This window comes from Sus scrofa, chromosome 4 (genome assembly GCF_054392235.1).
Source record: "Sus scrofa isolate SSC_HxYL_T2T_F1_AM1 chromosome 4, Sscrofa_HxYL_maternal_Yorkshire_Landrace_v2.0, whole genome shotgun sequence".
NCBI lineage: Eukaryota > Metazoa > Chordata > Mammalia > Artiodactyla > Suidae > Sus > Sus scrofa.
In genome coordinates this window covers 108,208,283-108,230,238 of record NC_139386.1, presented here as the reverse complement: position 1 = coordinate 108,230,238, position 21,956 = coordinate 108,208,283, and the positions used below count along the sequence as shown (strand labels likewise).

At 41.6% G+C, this 21,956-nt stretch overlaps 1 protein-coding gene across 2 annotated transcripts in view; it reads right to left on the bottom strand.

The window, feature by feature from the left end:
* GDAP2 (ganglioside induced differentiation associated protein 2) overlaps window positions 1-21,956 on the bottom strand; it is a 234,809-nt gene that overhangs the window by 58,152 nt on the left and 154,701 nt on the right. The window lies entirely within an intron of this gene.

Genomic DNA, 21,956 nt, shown 5'->3' with positions numbered 1-21,956 from the left:
GAGCCAGCTAAGCCATGAGCCCGGACAAGGGCTTGCCAGCCGTAGGAACCTCAGCACTGGGACTTGGGTGGGAGGGACCTTAGACTTTCTCAGAGCTGTCAAAAGAGCTGTGTGATGGGAACAGAGGATGTGAGGGTGAGGGGGGTCAGTCGAAAGGGTAGGAGACGAGAGCAGAAGCCAAATCGCACAGGCCTTGGAGGCCATGATACGGGGTTTCATCCATCTGAAGCCCACCGTGTGGACACACCTGGGAAGAGTGGGCCGGTGGTGGGGGCATCCGATACGCAGTGTGTGGCTTCACATATGTGTGCATGTGTGAACTACTTAAAAAATAACCTCAAAATAAAGAAATCAACTATCGGCACAGAGGGGAGAAATAGATCCAACCGACAGTTGGAGATTTTAACACATCCCACTGGGAAACAGATAAAAAGTGTGAAGTACACAGAGACATAAAAGATCTAAAAATACAATAAACAAATATACCACACATATATCCTCTTTTTAGCATATGCATTGCTTTTGAGTACACACGGAACCTTTCCGAAACTGCCCATGTACTACGTCAATAAAGAAGCCTCAACAAACCAAAAGGATCAACCTCATTCAGACTGTGTTCTCTAACACACAAAAGGAAATTAGAAATAAATAACAAAAAGAATTCCCTTTTTAAAACACCTGTATGTCTGAAACTAAATGGCATCACTTGGGTGAAAGATTAACTAATAAGAAAAATAACAAAAAAAAAATTAGAACTGTATGACAATGAAAATACTGTGGAACTTAAAATGTAAGTGAGTGGTTTAAAACACATTTATCAGGATGTAAGAGAGGTTGAAAACAAGTGCGCTAAGCCATCAACATGAAAAAGAAGCAACAGAGCAAGCCTCAAAGAAAGAAAATAGTAGGAAATCATAAAAACCAGAGCAGAAATCAATGAAAGAGAGGGATAACTACAATAACAGGAACGGTGAGTCAAACTAAAACCTTTTCTTTCAAAAGGCTAGTAAGATAAATCTTTGTCAAGATAGATGAAGAAAAAAGACAAAATAGGAGTTCCCGTCATGGCTCAGTGGTTAATGAACCCGACTAGTATCCATGAGGACTCGGGTTCAATCCCTGGCCTCTCTCAGTGGCTTGGATCCTGTGTTGCTGTGGCTGTGGTGTAAGCTGGCAGCTGTAGCTCGAATTTGACCCCTAGCCTGGGAAACTCCATATGCCACAGGTGCGGCCCTAAAAAGACAAAAAGAGCGAAAGAAAGAAAGAAAGAAAGAAAGAAAGAAAGAAAGAAAGAAAGAAAGACAGACAAAATACAAATAAACACCAGACGTAAAAATAAATAGAGCTATAACAGAATAAAGTGCAGTTAGGGACTGGATGTTTGAGGTCCCCCCGACCCCCAGATTCCTATGTTGAAGCCCTAATCCCCAACATGATGGTATTGGGAGGTAATTGGGTTTAGGTGAGAGCATGGGGATAGGTCCCCATGATGGTGTCAGGACTCTTGGAAGAAGAGTTGGAGATACCAGCTCACTCTCATCACCTCCCCCCAACCATGCACCTATGCGCACACTGAGGAAAGGCCAGGTGAGGTCACAGTGAGAAGGCGGCTCTCTACAAGCTAGGAAGAGAGCCCCACAAGAAGCGAATCTGCGGCCACCTTGATCTTGGACTTCTCAGTTTCCAGACATGAGACAAGATCTGTTGTTTAAGTCACCCAGTCTATGCTACTTTGCTACCACAATCCAAGCTCACTAAAACAAGTGCATTATGAAAATCCACAGTGAAAATTTGAAAATCTATATGAAATAAGAGCATTTCTAGAAAAATATCAAGCAAAAATTGATGAAGAGAGAAATTGAAATTTGAATAGACCAGTAAGCACTAAATAAAACAAATTGGTATCAAAGCTCTTTCCTAAAAATCCCCAGGCCCAAGCGGTTTTTCATAGGAATTTTACCAAATTCCCAAGAACAGATCATTCCCACTTTTTTTTTTTTTGGCTGCACCCATGGCATATGGAAATTCTCAGGCCAGGGATCAAATCCAAGCCTCAGATGCAACTTACGCCACAGTTGCAGCAAAGCTAGATCCTTAAACCACTGCGCCAGGCTAGGGATCAGCAGAGGCAATGCTGGAATCTTAACCCGCTGTGTCAAAGCGGGAACTCCACTAATTCCCATCTTAAACAAGTTCTAGACCATAGAAAAAGAATGAAAACTGTTCTACCATGAAGTCTGTGTAAACTCATTTTCCAAACTGGAAAAGAATAGTTCAAGAAAATAAAAATATAGGCCTATTTTACCTTGACTATAGATGTGTAAATTTTAAACAAAATATTAGTTAAACAAATCCAATGATGTATTAGAAGAAAAGCACATCAAAATCATAACCATCATCAAACATTATTTATCATAGGATGCAGGAATGGTTCAGTGTTAGAAAACTATATCAGCGTAATTTTCCATATTATGGAAGGAGAAAATAATTTAACTCAATGACACAGAAAAAACATTTGGTAAAAGTCATACTTGTTTATGGTTTTTTTTTTTTTTTTGTCGTTTTGCCATTTCTTGGGCCACTCCCATGGCATATGGAGGTTCCCAGGCTAGGGGTCTAATCGGAGCTGTAGCTACCAGCCTATGCCAGAGCCACAGCAACTCGGGATCCGAGCCGAGTCTGCGACCTACACCACAGCTCACGGCAACGCCGGATCGTTAACCCACTGAGCAAGGGCAGGGATCGAACCCGAAACCTCATGGTTCCCAGTCGGATTCGTTAACCACTGTGCCACGACGGGAACTCCCATACTTGTTTATGTTTTAAAAACTCTTAGAAAGTAGAAAAAGGGAATAATTCCCTTAACCTGGTGAAGTTTATGTACCCAAACCTTGATATTATACCAAATATATCCTATAGAGTATATCAGTATAAAATGTTTATATTATACCTACTCGAGGTATTTCCTTTAAGATCAGGAATAAGACAAGATGCCCACTATCACCACTGTTTAACATAGCACTAGAGGCCCTCACCATACTTTAAGGAAAGAAAAGGAAATAACAGGTATAGATTGGAAGGAAAGGAATTGTTCTTTGCAAATAATTAGATTTTCTACAGAGAGGAAGCAACAGAATCAATGAACATTAAAACTAATAAGAAAGTTCATCAAGGCTGTCAGATACAAGATCACCTTATAAAAATCAGTAGCACTTTTGGTCATCATTGGAATAAAGAAAGAAATAACAGGAGTTCCCATTGCGGTTCAGCAGGTTAAGAAACTGACATAGTGTCCATGAGAATATGGGTTTGATCCCTGGCCTCGCTCAGTGGGTTAAGGATCTGGTGTTGCCATGAGCTGTGGTGTGGGTCACAGACGCGGTTCAGACCTGGCGTTGCTGTGACTGTGGCGTAGGCTGGCAGCTGCAGCACCAGTTCGACCCCTAGCCTGGTAAACTTTCATATGCTGCAAGTGTGGCACATAAAAAATAAATAAAAATTAAAAAAAATAAATAACAAGGTAGCTGTGTGGTCTAGGAACAAGGAAGTGCTTTTTTCAAACCCCTATTTATAGGGTGACCTAAAATGAAGATCCTCTGATCCTGGGGTCAAACCAACCAATAGGCAAAGAAGTATGGCTATCAGGGGGAGGGGGTGCAGAGACATGGAAGAGAAGATTGGGTGTGTTGTCTTCCACTGGCCACCCCCTGCCAGATCCTTTCTCACCCTTTCCTGTCCTGTTCTTGCTCTGGGAGGCTCACCTCAATGGACTGCAATTCCCAAGAGTCCTTTGCCCTCTGACTTCCCTTGGGCTTGGCCAGTAGGAGGCTCAGTAGAAGGAGGGGACAGAGCATTTAACGCCACCGTTCCCTCCTGGCCTTGCTGTGAACCCAGCACTGCCTCTATGTCATAGCTCCTATGAGGCAGCCCCCTGCCCCTGGCTCCGGCTCTCAAGGGCTCAGATAACACCCTTCCCTTCCAGCCCCTCCAGGTCTAAGGGTGGTCACAGCACCTGCTTTTGGTCCTGGGGTATTTCCTGTGACCCTGCCCAGTCCTCACGAATAGTTCTTTCCTGAAACTCTTATCAGTCTCTTTGGAGGATACCATTCATTCCTGCCAGGCCTTGAACACAAAGGCCAAGGACAGAAAGGTCATCCAGGTGCTGAACAAAGGTGAGATAAGTGGAGGCGGGGTGGGTGCACAAGAGGAAACAAGCAGAAGTGTAAGGGCCATCGGTGAAACCTGCCCCGGCCTGACCAGAGAAGGACAATTCTGCCGTTTCCCCGTGGCCTTGGTGCCTCCTCTCCTCGAACTGGGGAGAATGTCCTGTTCTCAAAGGACAGAAAGAGCTCAAGTTGATACTAAAGCGTAAAGAGGTTGCAGAAACCAAGCCTCCGTGTTCCTACCCAACAGAGGACCCAAGGGATAGGTAAAGGCAGGCCCTGCCCTTGGGCTTGAAGTGTTCTTGGAAGCCACTGACGTATGACAAAGGTGCTCAGGTTTCCCACACACGCACACAAAATAGCCTTGCCAAAAATAGGGCAACAAACAAATCTTTGAAAAGGGCAAGAAAAAAGTCATGGCTGAGCCCAGCCATTCATTACCTAAGTAGGTCTCCAATGATAAGCTTCTCTATATGCTGCTCTCTCCCGTTTATTCAGCGTGCCCTTTTCAGGGGTGTGTGCCAGATCCGGGAGAGGAGGATCCTAGCTCTCTCGTGTAATGGGCAAATCCTCTTCATCTCTGCCCTTCATTCCTTCCTTTATAAAGTGAAGAGCTTGAGGCCCACTTGGTCAGCCTCACCCTGCTTGCCGTGGTTCTTCTTCCAGCTTCCCCCAAATAAACCCAGTGGGCCAGACCTGACAGCCCTCGGGCTTATGGTCATGATCTCTGTTCAACATCACTGTTACGTCTCCTCTACCTACATCCAGTGGGGCCAGCAGACCCAGCACCCAGGGCTCTGACGTGAGCCCTGGACCCCTTCATCTCTCTGCCTCTCCCGCTCTGCAGCCAGCCAGACTCCTACTGGCACCTCTGGAGCAAGACCTTGTACTGGAATTGAGTGGACCTGAGTTGTTCAAATTTAACTCCTTGTCTCCGAGCCTCAGTGTCTTCCTGAATAAAAGCAGAGATGGTAACAGCTGCCCCAAGGCTTGCTCTGAAGTCCCTTGCAAGACACCTCGCACACAGAAGACAGTCAACGAAGGGAAGTGCCTCCTTTCCTCACCTTGAGGTTCTACTGTCTGATGCCTGAGCCCTAGGATTTCCCCTAAATGAACCACTGTAGTGAGCACAGGGCTTGGGCTCTCACTGGACTTCTGTTTCCCTCTTAGAGAGTGACCCCTGAACCTAGGGTAGGCTCCTACCTCACTGACTCAAGTTTCCTTCTTCCTTTTCCCATCCTGCTTTCAGCCCAAACCTGTCTGAGTAATAATATCTTTGAGCTCCAAGAGTCTCTATGTCTTTTCTCACATAAGGTAATGAAACTCCACTTCGAAATCTATAACATGGGTGAAATATTCTGTGTTCACTGGTGGCAGAGGGTAGAATGCTTGATATCCTTTACAGCATTCATATATGACATTTAAAGAGGCAGTATTATTCTGCAGACATTTGACTTAAAATTAATTATGAGTTAAAATAATTTTTTTTTCTTTTTATGGCCGCACCAAGGGCATAGGGAAGTTCCCTGGCTAGGGGTGGAATTCAGAGCTGCAGCTGTGGGCTATGCCACAGCCATTAGCAATGCCAGATCTGAGCCACATCTCTGACCTATGTGGCAATGACAGGTCCTTAACCCCACTGAGGCCAGGGATTGAAACTGTATCCTCACAGAGGCAACTTCAGGTCCTTAACCTGCTGAGCCACAGTGATAACTCTGAACTATAATAATCTTTACTTCATCATCCGATAAACTAATTTTATTGGACCATTTAGGACATTTGTGTTTGGACAAGATTTGGATAGCTCAGGTCTCTTTAATATCTATCCAAGGACATCTGGGTTTTCATTTGATAACATTTCCCAGCAGTAAAAGGCATTAAAAATCATACCATAGCCCAATATTCAGACAAAACTATAACTTGAAAAGATACATGCACCCCTATGTTGATAGCAGCACTATTCACAATAGCCAAGACATAGAAACAAACTAAATGTCCATCAACAGATGAATAAAGAAGATGTCATACATATACACAATGAAATACATACATATATATACATACATATATACACATATATGTATATATACATACATATATATACATATATATACATACACATATGTATATATACATACATATACATATATACACATATACACTATAAAAAAGAACAAAATAATGCCATTTGCGGCAACACAGATGGGCCTAGAGACTATCCTACTAAGTGAAGTAAGTTAGAGAAAGACCAGCACCATAAGTTATCGCTTACATGGAGAACCTAAAATGTGACAAAAACGAACTTATCGATGAAACAGAAATAGACTCACAGACATAGAGAACAGACTTGTGGTTGCCATGAGGAAGTGGGAATGGGGGAGGGATGGGGTGGGAGTTTGGGACTAATCGATGCAAACTATTATACATAAAATGGATAAACAACAAGGTCCTACTGTAGAGCACAGGGAACTATTTTCAATATCCTGTATGAAACCATAATGGAAAAGAATATGAAAAAGAATATATATAATTGAATATTATATATTTATTATTATATATAATTAATATACAACTAAATATTATATGATTAAATATTATATATATAGAATTGAATCACTTTGCTGTATAGCAGAAATTAACACAACACTGTGAATCAAACATACTTCAATAAAATAAATTTCTGAAAAAAATCATACCATAGTCCAACATCAGAGTTAGTTCATAGTGAGGGCCTTTGGGGACAGAGACTGCAAAGGGGAGACAGTGTGGGGAGCAGAGGTCCTCTCTCACTGCTCATCATGAGCTGCTCTAATGCTCTAACTGTACAGTTATATTACTCTTCTTTATAAATGTCTCTGTCAACAGAGGCTGGGAATTTGTCAGTGATATGTTCGTTCTCTTCTATGTTTCCTGTCTTTAAAAAGATTCTAAATCTATGTAATTTATACATTGTACTATTTAGAACATAGACTATGATGTATGTAGTATATATTTTATATATATATATCATTTGAATAATTTAAGGCATAATAAACAATAAGATGCATATATTTGATGAGTTCTAACATATCTACACAGCCATTAAAATATCATTATAACCAAGATAATGAACATATCTATTCCCCAAGTGTCCTTGAGACCCCTTCTTATCCCTCCCTCGTTCCTACCCTGCCTCACTCATCCCCCCAAAGCACTGATCTGCTTTCTGTCACTGTGATTATTCTGCATTTCTAGAATTTTCTAGGACTATAGTCACACTATATGTACTCTTTTTTGTCTGGCTTCTTTCACTTAGCGTGATTCTTTAAAGATAAAGGGATTATGATTTATCTGACAACAAATTTAATTTCTGGCTTAGTTTTCGGCACACGCATGAAGTTTCTCAAGGCAGAGGTATAGATATGTCCTCTAAAGTTTTTTTCTCCCTCCAGCTTTATTGAGATATGATTGATACTCAGCACTGTATAAGTTTAAGGTGGACGGCATCATGATTTGACTTTCATGCATGATGAAATGATTACCACAGTAAGTTTAATGAACATCCATCACCTCATATAGATATGAAATTAAAGAAATAGAAAAATTGTTTTTCTCATGGTGAGAACTCTTTTTTTTGTTGTATTTTTGCCTTTTCTAGGGCCACTCCCGTGGCATATGGAGGTTCCCAGGCTAGGGGTCGAATCGAAGCTGTAGCCACCGGCCTACACCACAGCCACAGCAACGCGGGATCCAAGCCAAGTCTGCAACCTACACCACAGCTCACAGCAATGCTGGATCCTTAACCCACTAAGCAAGGCCAGGGATTGAACCCGCAACCTCATAGTTCCTAGTCGGATTCGTTAACCACTAAGCTATGACGGGAACCCCAATGAGAACTTCTAGGATTTACTCTCTTAACAACTTTCATATATAATGTATAGCATATTAATTATATTTAGCATGTATTCAAAGATCTAGTTTCTAGTGAATACTCTCTCCTGGCCTTGCAGATGGCCATCTCCTTGCTGTGTTCTCACATGTCCTTTTTCTCTGGGAACATGTACTCCTGGCACCTCTTCCTCTTCTTACAAGGACACTAATCATATTGGATTAGGGCCCCACCCTTATGATCTCATCTAACCTTAATTACCTCTCTAAAGGCCCTATCTCCAAATACAGTCAGCTGTAGGGTTAGGGCTTCAACATATGAATTTTAGGGGAATATGATTCAGTCCATAACAATGGGGAATTGAAAAAGGTTGTCTATGGTCAAAGGAAAAGACACAAAGGTATGCATATTTATTTAAGGAACTTAAGATACTGACAACTATTAGAACATCTAGATAGGCAAAGGTAGAACTGGAGACTAGTTCCTCATCTAGGAAAGCAGAAATTTGATGGATATTATCCTGAACTTAGAAGTTAAGAAATAGTGGTAGAAGCAGATGATATAGCCAGAATAAACAGCTGGAGAGTTACAAGTTTTATCCCTTGGAAGCGGTTATCCTGTTGATTGCCATGTCAATAGAGGTAGGAAGCACATTGCTTTTCCATTTCATTATTAACCTCTCCTTACTATTTTAGCTTTTATCTATGTATTTATCTATGTATTTGATAAAAAAAAATTTTTAAAAACCCAATAAAATAAAACAAATCTGTGGCTTCTCCATCTGTTCTGTTTTGTTTTTTTTTCCCCCTTCCAGTTAGGTCCTTTTTCAGTACTTCCAAATATAAAAAGGCTGTTTTGGAAACTCAGGTCTGGGAGTTACAGGCTCAGCTCTCATTCAGCATTTCTAATTTCCTCTTTTGTCCCTTTCTGGTTTTATCTTTGCGCATGTTTATTTTGACAATCAGAAAGTAGGTTGCTTTGAAGACTTATCTATGGCTCACCTCCAATGCCTTGAACAATAACCTGGCACATGTCAATGTTCAGGGAATATTTGCTTTATAAACACACATCTTTTTATCCCTTTGGAGAGCAGCTCTGCTCAGAATCTCATCATCAATTGTCGCTCAAGCCTTGGAACCAGTGCAGAGGGATTCTCATCAGGATCACTTTAAGGCAAAATGCCCATTTTACATTTATAGTTCCTTTGTATATTTAAGAAAGCGATGCTTGAAAATCCTATTGAATTGTCTAGGAGAACCCTCTCCCCCTTTACTAAAACATTAAGTTTTCAACCTTATATGCATCTTCTGCCTCATGCATTCATTCATAAATGTGTCCTTAGCGGGTTCTCTAAGGTGCCAAGACCTGTATAAATGCATTATTTTTCAAATAATGACCCTGTCCTCAAGGAAATTATAAATTGCCCTCAAATGTGGAAGTTAGGATTGTTACATACATACAGAATTTATACTACAAAAGCTCCAGAGAGCTGACCAATATTCCATCCTGCATATGTATATGTATTCCCCATTATGAAATAAACGAGTTGGGGTGTAAAATGTACAGTGTGGGGAATATAGTCAATAACTGTGTAATGTCTTTGTATAGTGACCTATCATAACTAGAATGATCATAGTTATCATTGTGAAATGTATCGAAATATCAAAGTACTATGACGTGTACCAGGAACTGACATAGTTTTGTGGGTCCATTATGGTTCAAAAGCAAACAAACAAACAAAAAACTCATAGAAAAAGAGATCAGATTGGTGGTTACTAAAGGTGAGGGTGGGGTAGAGAGAATTGGATGCAGGTGGTAAAACGCTACAAACTTCCAGTTATAAGATAAAGGAGTATTAGGGATGTCATGTACAGCGTGCTAAATATAAGTAACGAGCTATACATTATATATGAAAATTGTTAAGAGAGTAAATTCTAAGAGTTCTCACCATGAGAAAAACAATTTTTCTATTTCTTTAATTTCATATCTATATGAGGTGATGGATGTTCATTAAACTTACTGTGGTAATCATTTCATCATGCATGAAAGTCAAATCATGATGCCGTCCACCTTAAACTTATACAGTGCTGAGTATCAATCATATCTCAATAAAGCTGGAGGAAGAAAAAAACTTTAGAGGGCATACCTATACCTCTGCCTTGAGAAACTTCATGCGTGTGCCGAAAACTAAGCCAGAAATTAAATTTGTTGTCAGATAAATCATAATCCTTCATTGCTTAATGCTGCTAGCTCAGGGATTTCTTTCCTGAATTTGATTTATCCTAACTTAAAAGCAGTTCCTGGGCCTCTAGCTCTAAGTTCTCTGCCAGACCCAGACTCTTTTACGTAGTTAACAATCTGAGAAATATGCTCTGGTCACTCCTTTCAGAAAGGAATCCTCTGTGAAGGCCAGTGGGCCATGGGGAAGAAGACGGTCATTCTCTGTGCAGTCTGTTTGGTTTAAAAGAGGCACAGAAGCATCTGGCTTTGGAAAAGAATTATTCTGTGACTTTTACCCCTGGGAGTGCTCCTATGCCTGGGCTCGACATCTAGACCCTCAAACACTCGGGCTACTTTCAGAATCTCCCAGAGGTCACATAAGGATGACGGGGAAAGAACAGTAAATGTGCTGCTCTGGATCCTCCCCATGGGCTTGAGTTAACTTGGAGTACTCTATTATTCAAAAGACATTTATGGAGGATTTAGGCCTTTAGGGAATTCCAGAGCTGACCTTTCCTCTGCTCTTTTCATAAGACATGAACCCTGCTATTGAAAGTCTAGCTTCAGGTAGATGTATAAACACATAATAGAATGCACTGTGTCTTGAGAAATCATTGAAGTAAGCACACGATTCAGAAGCAGCTCATGAGGGAATAAATCCTTCTGTTTTTGAAGGCCAGGAAAAGTAGGGGTGATTGTATCTGTCCAGACTTTTTGAAAGAAGTTTGTCAAATACAGAAAGTGGAAGAAAATTCTAAACAGTGAGAACAGCCTATAAAAATGAAGATGGTTGCGATCACAAGGGGTTTTAAGAAGTATCTACTGTCTATCACCAGATCTACATATGCACTTATTTATCCATTTTATTTTATTTTTAAAACTCTTTTTAAGGTGGAATAAGTATCCCTTAGGGAAATCGACATCTTTCTGATATTGAGATTTTCATCATTAACATGGTATATATTTGGATCTTCTTTATGGTCTTTTAGTAAAATTTAATGTCATTTTTTCCCACAAAGATCTTACACATGTTTGGATACTGTTTTGGGTTATTGTTGTTGCTATTATAGATACTAACTTTAGAAAATTATTCTTCCTATTTGGGCTGGGTAGAAAAATACAATAGACTTTTGTATGTTGATTTTATATCCAGCTACCTTGCTAAATTTTCATTTCAGTAGTAATTATTTTTAACTTTCCATATAGACAAGTAATGACCTTCCAAGTTGTCTGCAAGTAATGACCAATTTGTTTTTTCTTTAAAAGTCTGGGAGTTCCCGTCGTGGCGCAGTGGTTAACGAATCCGACTAGGAACCATGAGGTAGCGGGTTCGGTCCCTGCCCTTGCTCAGTGGGTTAACGATCCGGCGTTGCCGTGAGCTGTGGTGTAAGTTGCAGACGCTGCTCGGATCCTGCGTTGCTGTGGCTCTGGCGTAGGCAGGCGGCTGCGGCTCTAATTCGACCCCTAGCCTGGGAACCTCCATATGCCGCAGAAGCAGCCCAAAGAAATAGCAAAAAGACAAAATAAATAAATAAATAAATAAAAATAAAAAAATAAAAGTCTTATACCTTATATTTACTTTTCTTGTATTTTTAAATGATTTTTATTTTTTCCACCATAGCTGGTTTACAGTGTGTTTTTCTTGTATCGTTTTACTGATTATGACCTCTGATACTCTAGTGGATATAGTATGAGCAGGCACTTTTGTCTTATTCTTGATTTTAAAGGGTCCCATTCATTCTCTCCTACCTCTATACTTCACTTTGCCGAAACTGATGTTGATTGCTAAATTAAAAAAAAAAAACATTTTAAAATGATAGTTTGACCTCGGTTACACTGACATTGCTGATCACGTACGTCTGTTCTTGAACATTCTCTTCTTTTGGCTCTCCAATACCACATTCTCCTTCTGTATCTCTGGCTGCTTCTTTTCAGATACTCTTTTTTTTTTTTTTTTTTTTTTAACATCTATCTGTTCTTTAAATGTTGAAGTTCTCCTGGGCTGCTCCATCCCATATCTGTTCTTCACTTTACACTCTTCTCAACTGAGTTCATCCATTCCATGTCTCTATATGCCATTCTGTACAGTGCGCACGCACACATACAGACACACACACCCCTGGCAACTTCACATTATGTTTAGATGTCACTTAGGCATCTCATGTTCAAGACTAAACTCTTCCCTTTCCCTAATCTAATGTCATCCTCCTGCAGTCCCCTCATCTTGGTAAGTGACACCTTCAACCAGTAAGTTACCCAAAAGAGAAATCTGGGAGTCATTGCCTCCCTCACTTGCAGCCCTCAAAATCAGTCTACTACCAGGTATTATTTAATCTAACTTCTAGATATATCCCATATTCCCTCTCTTCTTTATGTCTTTTTAGTCTATCACCCTTTCTTGCCTGACCTATAGTAATAGGATTCTAACTGGTGTCCTTAAACTTTCATTCCTTTACAATCCCTTTGACAAAGGTTTCTGTTACTTGTAATCAAAAGATTCCTAACTACGACACATTCCTTGACTTCCCAGTCTAAATTTAGTCTTCCTATTATACTCGTTAAAACATCCTATACTTTTCCTTAAAGTTCCTAAAAGTTATTTTAGAAATATAAACCAAGTTATGTTACTTCATAGTATCTCTTCAGTGACCTCTCACTGCATTATGAGAAAAATCCAAAACCTCAGGATAGCCTTGAAGGATGTGAAGGCTATGACTTCTTTCTTCTCCACCTTTTTCTTGTGCTGTTAATCCTTCACTCAATGTTCTCTAGCCACTTGGACCTTCTTATAGTCCTCTGAGATCTAGTTTTTCCTGCTTAACATCTTTGTACTTATAAACTCCAAAAGGGCAGGCATTATGTCTTTCTTGTTCCCTCAGTTGTGTACCCAAGCCATGTGTAAACAGTCAATAAATATTTGCTACATAAATGAGTAAATGTTTATTTAGACTGTTCTTTCCTCATGTATTACCTGGTTAACCTTATTTACCTTTTAGATATCCTATCACTTTATATATCACTCCCTCAAAGACATATCCTGATGAACTTACCTGTCCTTTCTTGAGACGATGGCCCTCAGTGCCTGGCTGTGGGCACTGACCCTGGATGAACTAACATCATAGGTTCCCATTTCTCTCAATAGAAGTCTTCCCCTCATATTTTCCTCTTTGGGGTTGTAAGGTAGGCTTTTTTGGTCTTATGTCCCTGAGCTACTTCTCTCATGTGTGGAGAAAGCTTCTCTGCAGTAGGAGAGTAAGAGGCCAACTCAGAGAGATGTGATGAAGAGGAATAAAGAGAGTCCAGAGGGTTGCCAGCCTCTGGATCTCATCAGCCCCCTTGAGGTCTTCTCCAAGCCTGGACTGGCAGCTCTTTCTGCTTCTAGGAGCAACCCCACTATCTTCTCAATCAGTTCTTTCTCTTTGCTTAAACTGGTTCAAATTGTGTTTCTATTACTTGTAATCAAAGGATTCCTAACTACGACACATTCCTTGACTTCCCAGTCTAAATTTAGTCTTCCTGTTATACTCCTTAAAACACCCCACACTTTTCCTTTAGAACATTTATCAGAATTTATAAGTATGTATTCATTTGAATGTTCATCTGTTTGAAGTCTGACTCCCCAGAGGTGGCAGAAAGCATATTTATTTTGTTCATCACTTTTAATCCAGGACACAGTGTAGCACTTTACCCATAGCAAGCACTCAATAAATGTTTGTCGAATTAATGACTGAATAAATGACTCTGTGATTGACTAGATATGAAGGGCGACCAGAAAGGGAGGAGGCCTAGGATAACTCTCCACTGTCTGGCTTCATCAAGAGGGCGAAGGACAATGTCATTTACTCATATTGGGAACATAAGAGGAGACACTGTAGAGAAGGAAGACCATGAGTGAAGTTTTGGACATGAGCTTGAGGTACCCCAGTAGCCATGGCACAGGGGAGCTTTCCAGCAAATAGGGGGTCTATTTGTCTCCAGCTTAGAAGAGAGGTCAGGTTGGAGATCTGATTTGGGTGACCTTAGATCATAGGGAGCACTGGAAGTTCTGGGGGCAGATGAAATCTTCCTGGAAGCATGAAATGTAGGAGAGACACAATGACTGAAGAGAGGCCCCTAAGGAACATCCCTTTGGGATGGCCTAAATCCAGAACTGTCCAGGGCCTCAGGGTCTAACTCCCGGCTTCTAGCTGGGATCCAAGAGCTCCTGGCCGAGGAGCTTAGTTGTAGGCTTTGGGAAGTCTCTGGGAAAAAGGAGGTGTGAGACTGAGTTCCTCCTCGACCTCTTTGACAAATCAGTGCTCTCCAGAGCAAGGCAGAGCTTCCCATCTACACAGAGCCTATGTCCATCTGCTTAGAACTCAGATCCCACCCAAGACTGTCTTAGGGTATCTGACATGTGCCAAGAACTTTGAAAACTTCTCCATATGTGATCTCGCTGAAGATTTAACCTCCTAAGACATAAATTATTATACCCATTTTACAGAAGAAGGGTCATGGGTTGAGAAGGTTAAAACAAACAAACAAAAACTTGCCTTGGATCTGACATCTGGGACATGTTCAGACCCAAACTCCAGCATCATGATCTTCCCATTATCCTGGCTTCCTCTTCATCAGAGGTTTGTGTCGTACAGAAAGGGGGAGCAGATCTGTCCACAGGAACTATAGGAACAAAAGGTCCTGAGGGCAAAGCTTTAATATGAACCAATTGCCAATTCCTGCCAAACCCACTGCTCAGAGGAAAGTGGGCAAGGTCTCCAAACCCATCTCATGCAGGAATCTCTTCCTCTGGTGCTACCAGTCAGCCTGTGTGATGACTCCCAGGGGCCCTTGCTTCAGAACTGGTCCCCTGACTTGGCCTGCCTTCTCAGAAGCTTACCAGGCTTCCCTCCAGCCCCCGGCAGGGCAGCCCTTCAAGGAGCCTCCTAGGTTTTCCCTGGAAGGTCCTGGCAAATGGAGACCCAGCACTCTGAGCTGAACTGTACTCAGGATTCTTTTCCTAATTCGGAGAGTAGAATTGTTCATCTGGAGAGGTAAAGTTTGTGGAAATATAAAAGCAACAGAGGAAAAAAAAAAACCCTCTTAAAACAAAAAACAAATTTTTGGAAAAATGACCTTGCCTTCAAGTACCTTTTGGATGTCATTGCTGATCTAAAGCCATTTCATTAATTTAGGGCCATAAAACATAACTCGCTTTACTCCAAAAATTATCACATCTGGTATATTTGGAGACAACCAGGCCCAGGGAAAAATGGAAAAAATATGGGAAAGAATAGGGGATTCCCATATTTCCCTTTGAGTTTTCCAAGAAAACAAAATTATTCTCAGGAAAAAAAAAAAATCCTTCAGATTTTATTGTGACCCAATTCTTATTATGAAAATCCAAAAATATATTTACCAAAAATAGTCATCTCTCCTGGTCAATATTTACCATATATGTCCACATTGGAGGGAATATTATTTATCCCTCTTCCACTTCCAAAGGTTTCAAAGCCAAGGTTAGGGGCCAGGGGCGGGGGGCTTGCTCGTTGTTTACACCCAAACTAATGCATCTTATAGAAATGAAGAGAGTTGAGTTCTGAACAGGAGTCATAATCTAAGTTTCTAGCTAAGACACACAGTACAGATAAATTTCCCAGGAAATTCTTATGTCTATTTTATAGAATCATAATTCAACAATCATTTACTAGGTTTTTTCCAGGCCAGGAGTCAAATGAAAGGAGGGAGGTCTGAAGGTGGATGAGCCATGGTGTTCTCCCTGAAAAGTCTCACAGCCCAATGAGAGAAACCAAGAGGCAAAGCAGCAACAGTTAAGGTTTACACAGGAGGCTCCCCCTGCACTGAATCTGTGGGACTGGGGTGGGGAGGGAGATGAGGAGAGGCACGGTGGAGAGTCAGGGAGGACTTCCTAGAGAAGGGACTGCCTGAGCTGTGTCCTGTTGGACCAAAAGGAATTGGCCAAGCAGAGTGGGAGAAAAGCATTCAAGGCAGAGGGAGCAGCCAGGGAAAAAAAGAGACAAATAAAAGGACGAGGGAGAGCATGTGGCACTTTTCTGGAGCTATGAGTAGATAGAATGACTTGAGAGATCAGAGAGAGGAAGGAAATAGTCAAGATGAGGCTAGACAGGAAGGGGGGCAGCTCATGATGAAGGGATTGGGCTGCTGTATTTCATTCCATAAATCAGGGGTCAGCATTTGTCTTTTTCTGTAAAGGGAAAAATAATAGGTATTTTACATTTTGTGAGTCATAGAGTCTCTGTCACAACTATTCAACTCTCCTACTGTAGCATAAAAGCAGTCATAGACAATATGTAAGTGAACAAGTATGGCTAAGTTTCAATAAAACTTTATTTACAAAAACAGGCAGTAGCCTGAATTAGTCTGTGGCCGATGTTTGCTGAACCTTGCTGTAAATCATAAAACCCCAGAAATAGGATGATCAGCTCATCCTGATTTTCTTAGGAATTCCCCAATTTTAGCACTGAAGGTCCCCCATCCTGGGAAATTCCTCAATCTCTCCAAGCCTATGTATGTAAATAGAACATCAGTTATCCTACCTGGGAAGATTGGTTAAAAAAGCACAGAATCCTGATGCTACTCCTGACTTGAATCAAAATCTGTTAGGGTTGAGGGAGTTACAGGGGATGGGATACCATCTCTAGGCAAGAGAGTGATCAGATTTGTATTTCAGATGGTTTGCTTTCAAGGCAGAAATAGTTACCCAAATATTCTACCCTAGCTGGCATGAGAACACGGTCACCGTGGCCCTTTGAAAGGACAGATTCATCCCTGAGGCTGGGCATTAATTGGTTTATGCAAATGCCTTTTCTCTATGTAATTCTCTAAGTAATCACTGCCCACTAAAGATAGGGGAGGGTCCACAGAATCCAAGTGACAGGACCAGACCAAAGCAGAGAAGCAACCAGAGGAGCCATCCCTGTCCCTCCTCCCCCCAGAGACTGAGGCTCACCAGGCCAAGGAGGGCTTTGCTACTTGTCTAGAGCAGCCACACTCAAATCAATGCTCCTTCCAGAAATGAAGAGGGGAGTGAGTCCTGGACTGGCTTCACAATCTCTGTGTCTGGCTAAGGCTCTCATAGAGAAACAGAAAATAAGTAGAGGGGAAGATAAACTTTTGGGCCCAGATGTCAATTTTTGGAAGCTTTTCATGGTCAGCCCTTATCAGCGACAGCTCTCAAAAGCCAGGTCTGAAATTTTCCTTTCTGGAGCAACAGGTGTTTTACTTCTCTTAGAAATGGCAATTGTTTGGCTTGGACAAACAAAGAGTTTGCCCTAAGAGGACTAATAGTGCTCCCTTTACTTTCCTTAATCAGTCCCTTATTTCTAATTGAACTTCAGAGCCATGGGGGAATTTTCCACTTAATTACAAATAGGGCTTCCTATCTTCTGGAGTGCTCCTTTCCAAAACAGGAAGGTCTTGTTCTAAGAAGGTCAATGTATGAAAACCCATGCTTACAGTAGAAATAATCTGAATTACATAAACATGCTTAATGTTTAAAATAGGCAGTGCTTTGTATACTGCAGAGTTTGTTTATGAACTATGAAGCCCATTAACTGCTTGGCTAGCATTTTTTATTGCCAAATGAAGAGCAACCAGAAATGAAAATAAAATCTATTTTAAACCAACAGGGAAATAAGTAGCCTTGCGGTATGAGGCAGCAGAGCTTTGGTGACGAAAAGAAATGGCTCTTGAGTCAAATTGCCTCAGTTGGAAATCTTGTCTTGCTTCTCACTAGCTTTGTGGCCTGAGGCATGTTAATTTATCTCCCCAAGCCTCAGTTTCCTTATCTGTGAACTGGTAATACTGAAAAATTGCTTCCCTATAGAATTGCTGTGAAGATAAAATAAGGTAATATAAATGCAGCACTTAGCACAGTACATGCACAAGTACCAGCCATAATACTCCTCCCAATAGGCAAGTCATGTTAATTAGGTTTTTGCATTTGTGAAATGAGAGAGTTGACTTCTAAAATCTTCCTGTTAGTTACCCTTTCCTCACCTTATGTAGAAAAATCAAAAAGAAGTGAGGGCAGGGCTATCTGGGTACAAAAACATCATTTGTCATCTGAAAAGTAGCAATGTGTTAGGAGGCTATATCCACAGGGATAGAGCATCCATTTGATAGTAAACGGAGAGAGAAACAGGAAAGGTACTGTGGGGATAGACTTCGTACCATGTAGCCAGACAATAGGTATTGATGGTATTGTCCTAGTACATTGGAAAACCCACTCAGAGGCTGAGGTATCAGACATTACTGGGAGGTGTATGTTTTAAACTCTGTTGGATAGCTCATTCTTCTAAAAGGATTTCTCAAATTTTTAACCTACTTCACTGGTAGTTTTATTGTGTTGAGTGGGAATGTATCAGCAAATGGAATAAAGCCTAGACTTCATCTTCACCTTCAAAGAGGAATAGGTTGGTGCTATAACTATGGGAGGAACTTTGAGAGAAAAGATCACATGTCTCCCAAGCTATAACCCTAAGGGAAGGAATGCTGGGCATACCAGACGGTACTCCAAACAGCGGTGACTTCGAAAATGGAATCTGCAATTGCAAATTACACCCATGAAGAAGAAACTTGTAGAGTGTTACCAGGGGATTCATTTCCTCCAGGTATTACTGAGCACCGTCTACTTTCCAGGTTCCATGTGATATACTAGGGAGATATAAATCTTTTTTAAAAAGCCATTGTCTTAAAGGAGCCCACAGCTCATGGAGTACAGTTGACAGAGATGGCATCAAGTCTATAATTCCAACATAGCTTCAGTACTGCTATTATGCACAAGCTGCTATGGAAAACCTGGGAGGGGCCCCTAGCTGGATTGGTAGGGGTCAGATAAAGCTCCCCAGTCAAGGTGATAGCTGAGCTAAGTTCTGAAGGATGTGTAGAAGTGTAGTAAGAAGTACAGGTAAGGAGGAGGTTCTAGTCTAAAGAAATAGAATGTCTGTAAGAGATCATAGTGGAATCTTAGAACAACATAGCATTTCTCTAAAACTGAGTTTGAATCACAGAATAAAGGGAGATGGGGACTGGAGACGCAGAGAGAGGTCCAGGTCCTGTGGGCCTTGGATGAGGAGAGCCTTGCATAAGGGCCTTGTTAATGAGCCTGGATGTTATCCTGCAGGCTAACAGGGCATCACAGAAAAGTGTGAATCACAAATTATATTTTAAATATAAACCTTTAACTTTACATTCATAATTTAAATCTGTGGCATTGCGTAGGGTTGATTTTAAAGGCTCAAAGCTGAAAAGAGAGAGGTCAGTGGCAGAAATCTAAAAGAGATGTGAAACACAACAGAGAGTGGCAAGAGGATGGAGAGAGGGAGTGGGTTGAGTTATGGTAGGAGGTAGAATGATTGTGCTGTGGATTGGATATAGGAGATAAGCAAAAGGGCCAATGCTAACGAGAACATAAAGGATAATGGTGGTAGTTGAAGACGGAAGAGTCGATGAGACAGCCCAGGCACAGCAGGTGGGGTAAAATGAAAAGATGATGGAGGACTGGCTGAGAAGCAAACCAAGATGGGAATGGAAAAGAAGTTGCCAGAAGGATTTCTCTCATGGTGCAGTAGATTAAGGATCTGGCAATGTCACTGCAGTGGTTCAGGTTGCTGTGATGGTGCAGGTTCAGTCTCTGGCCAGGGAACTTCCACATGCCAAAAGCAGACCAAAAAAAAAAAAAAAAAAAAGAAAGAAAGGCAATGTTTTTGGGAGTTCCTGCTGTGGTGCAGTGGTTTAAGGATCCAATGCAGCTGTAGCATAGGTCACAGCTGAGGCTCAGATCCAATCCCTGGCCAGGGAGCTTCTGTATGGCATGTGTATGGCAAAAAAAAAAAAAAAAAAAAAAAAAAGTAGCTAGAGAAGCAGGAAGCAAACCAGAAAAGAGAGAGTTCCCCAAAAATCAAGAAAGGCAAGGGTTTCGAGTGGGAAGGTAACAGATTCTAAGCATTGGACTTGGCCATAAAAAGTCCATTTTTGCTCTGGTCAGGAGTGGTGTCAATGGAGCGGTAGGGACATAAGCCAGATTGCAGTGGCCTGAGGGGTGAGTGGGAGGTGAGGAAGTAGAGATAGAACATAGGTTGCTCTCTCAGGAGGCTTGGCTGTGAAGAAAAGAATAGATTTAAAGAGACACCAGATTGAGGGAGAAATTTTATAAGATAATTTAAAAATTTTTGTCCAATTTAAAAACTATTGAGAAACCTGAGCACATTACATGGAGAGGAGAGGAGCCATCAGACAGGGAGCAGTGGAAGACAGAGGCTGGATGAAGGAAGCCCTCTCTGGCAAAGGCCATGCCACCCCTCACTCCCCCCAACCCCCCAAAGGGGGCACTAGCAGAGCTGACCTGCTGTCATAGATGTTAGAGGAAGGGCTTTTCCTTTGATCAAACCTAGCTGAACCCAATGATCCCTCATAACTTGTAGATTCTTCAGTGTGACAGTGATGTATTGACCTGTTCATACGTTTATTGCTGCACATTGACCCAGGTGGAACATTCAGATAGGTTGAAGCCACATCATGGATTGAATTATGCAGTTCTGCAGCAGGGCCATGTGGCCCTCTTGGCAGCGCCCAGCCCCCTATGACTCAGAGATCACAATGAATTAAGGCAGGATAGAGTTGACTGTCAGGCCAGTCATCTTCCTAACCATCTTCCCATATCCACCTTGGGGGAAAGCCAGGCAAGGCCATTTCTCTCCAACTTCTAAAGCAATGGTTGGCTTCATAGTCCATCATTTCAATTCAATTCAATTCAATTAACCAAACATGCATCGAGGGTATATTGTTTGCCAAGGTTGTGTGATGACAGGAATAGGCTTCCTGTCCCCAGAAATGTAGTCCTGCCCTTGATTATTCATCTTTTCTGTGAATTGAAGATAAACAGAAGAGAAATTAATATGACAATCGGGCGAGGGTTTTTCAAAGTTTGTTTACGAAGCCCTTGGATTCTAAGGAAGTGCTCCCTGACCAAGGAAGTGGACAGAAGGAGGAGAAGCAGACTCCAGGCCCCCATCCCCCCCATTTCAGCTTCAACTCAAGTAGCTCTACTTTCATGTGTTTTAAATATTCAGGTTGTCATAGGTGTTTGTTTGACCCAAAAGTTCCATTGCTAGGAGAAGCTTAAAACGCCACCAAAATAATGCTTGCTTCTCAAAATCAAGAAAGGCAGAACTCTTACTGCTAAGAATTAACAGAGAAGCAGACCCAACACCTTGAATAAAGGGGTTCATTAAGTCTTCCAAAATTCTGTTCATGAATTAATTCATCAGAAAAACAGAGAGCGGCAGTCACTGCAGCCGTCCCACGTTGGTTGCTGGGGAAAGAGAGGTGAAGACGACTTGGTCCTGCTCTCAGAGGACCAAGTAATGGAGACAGGCGGGCATGGTCACTGCCTGGGGCAGTAAGTGTCATGCCCAAGGTGTGGATGAAGGATGGTGGGGAGACAAAGGTGACAAGAATGACCTCTGTCTGAGAAGAATGGGAGAGGACTTGTAGAGGGGAAGCCTCACAAGAGAGCAGTTTGAGCCGAGTCCTCAAGGAGGTGCAGGGCTTTGCTGGGAAACAGAGGAGGACAGTGTGTACCTATTTCTGCAGTGCAGCTCTGAGTGCAGGGAGGGGACAGGCAGGAGATGACTCAGTACTGGTGCCCTGTAAATGTGTGGGGACGAGCTGAGCGGGTGATCCTT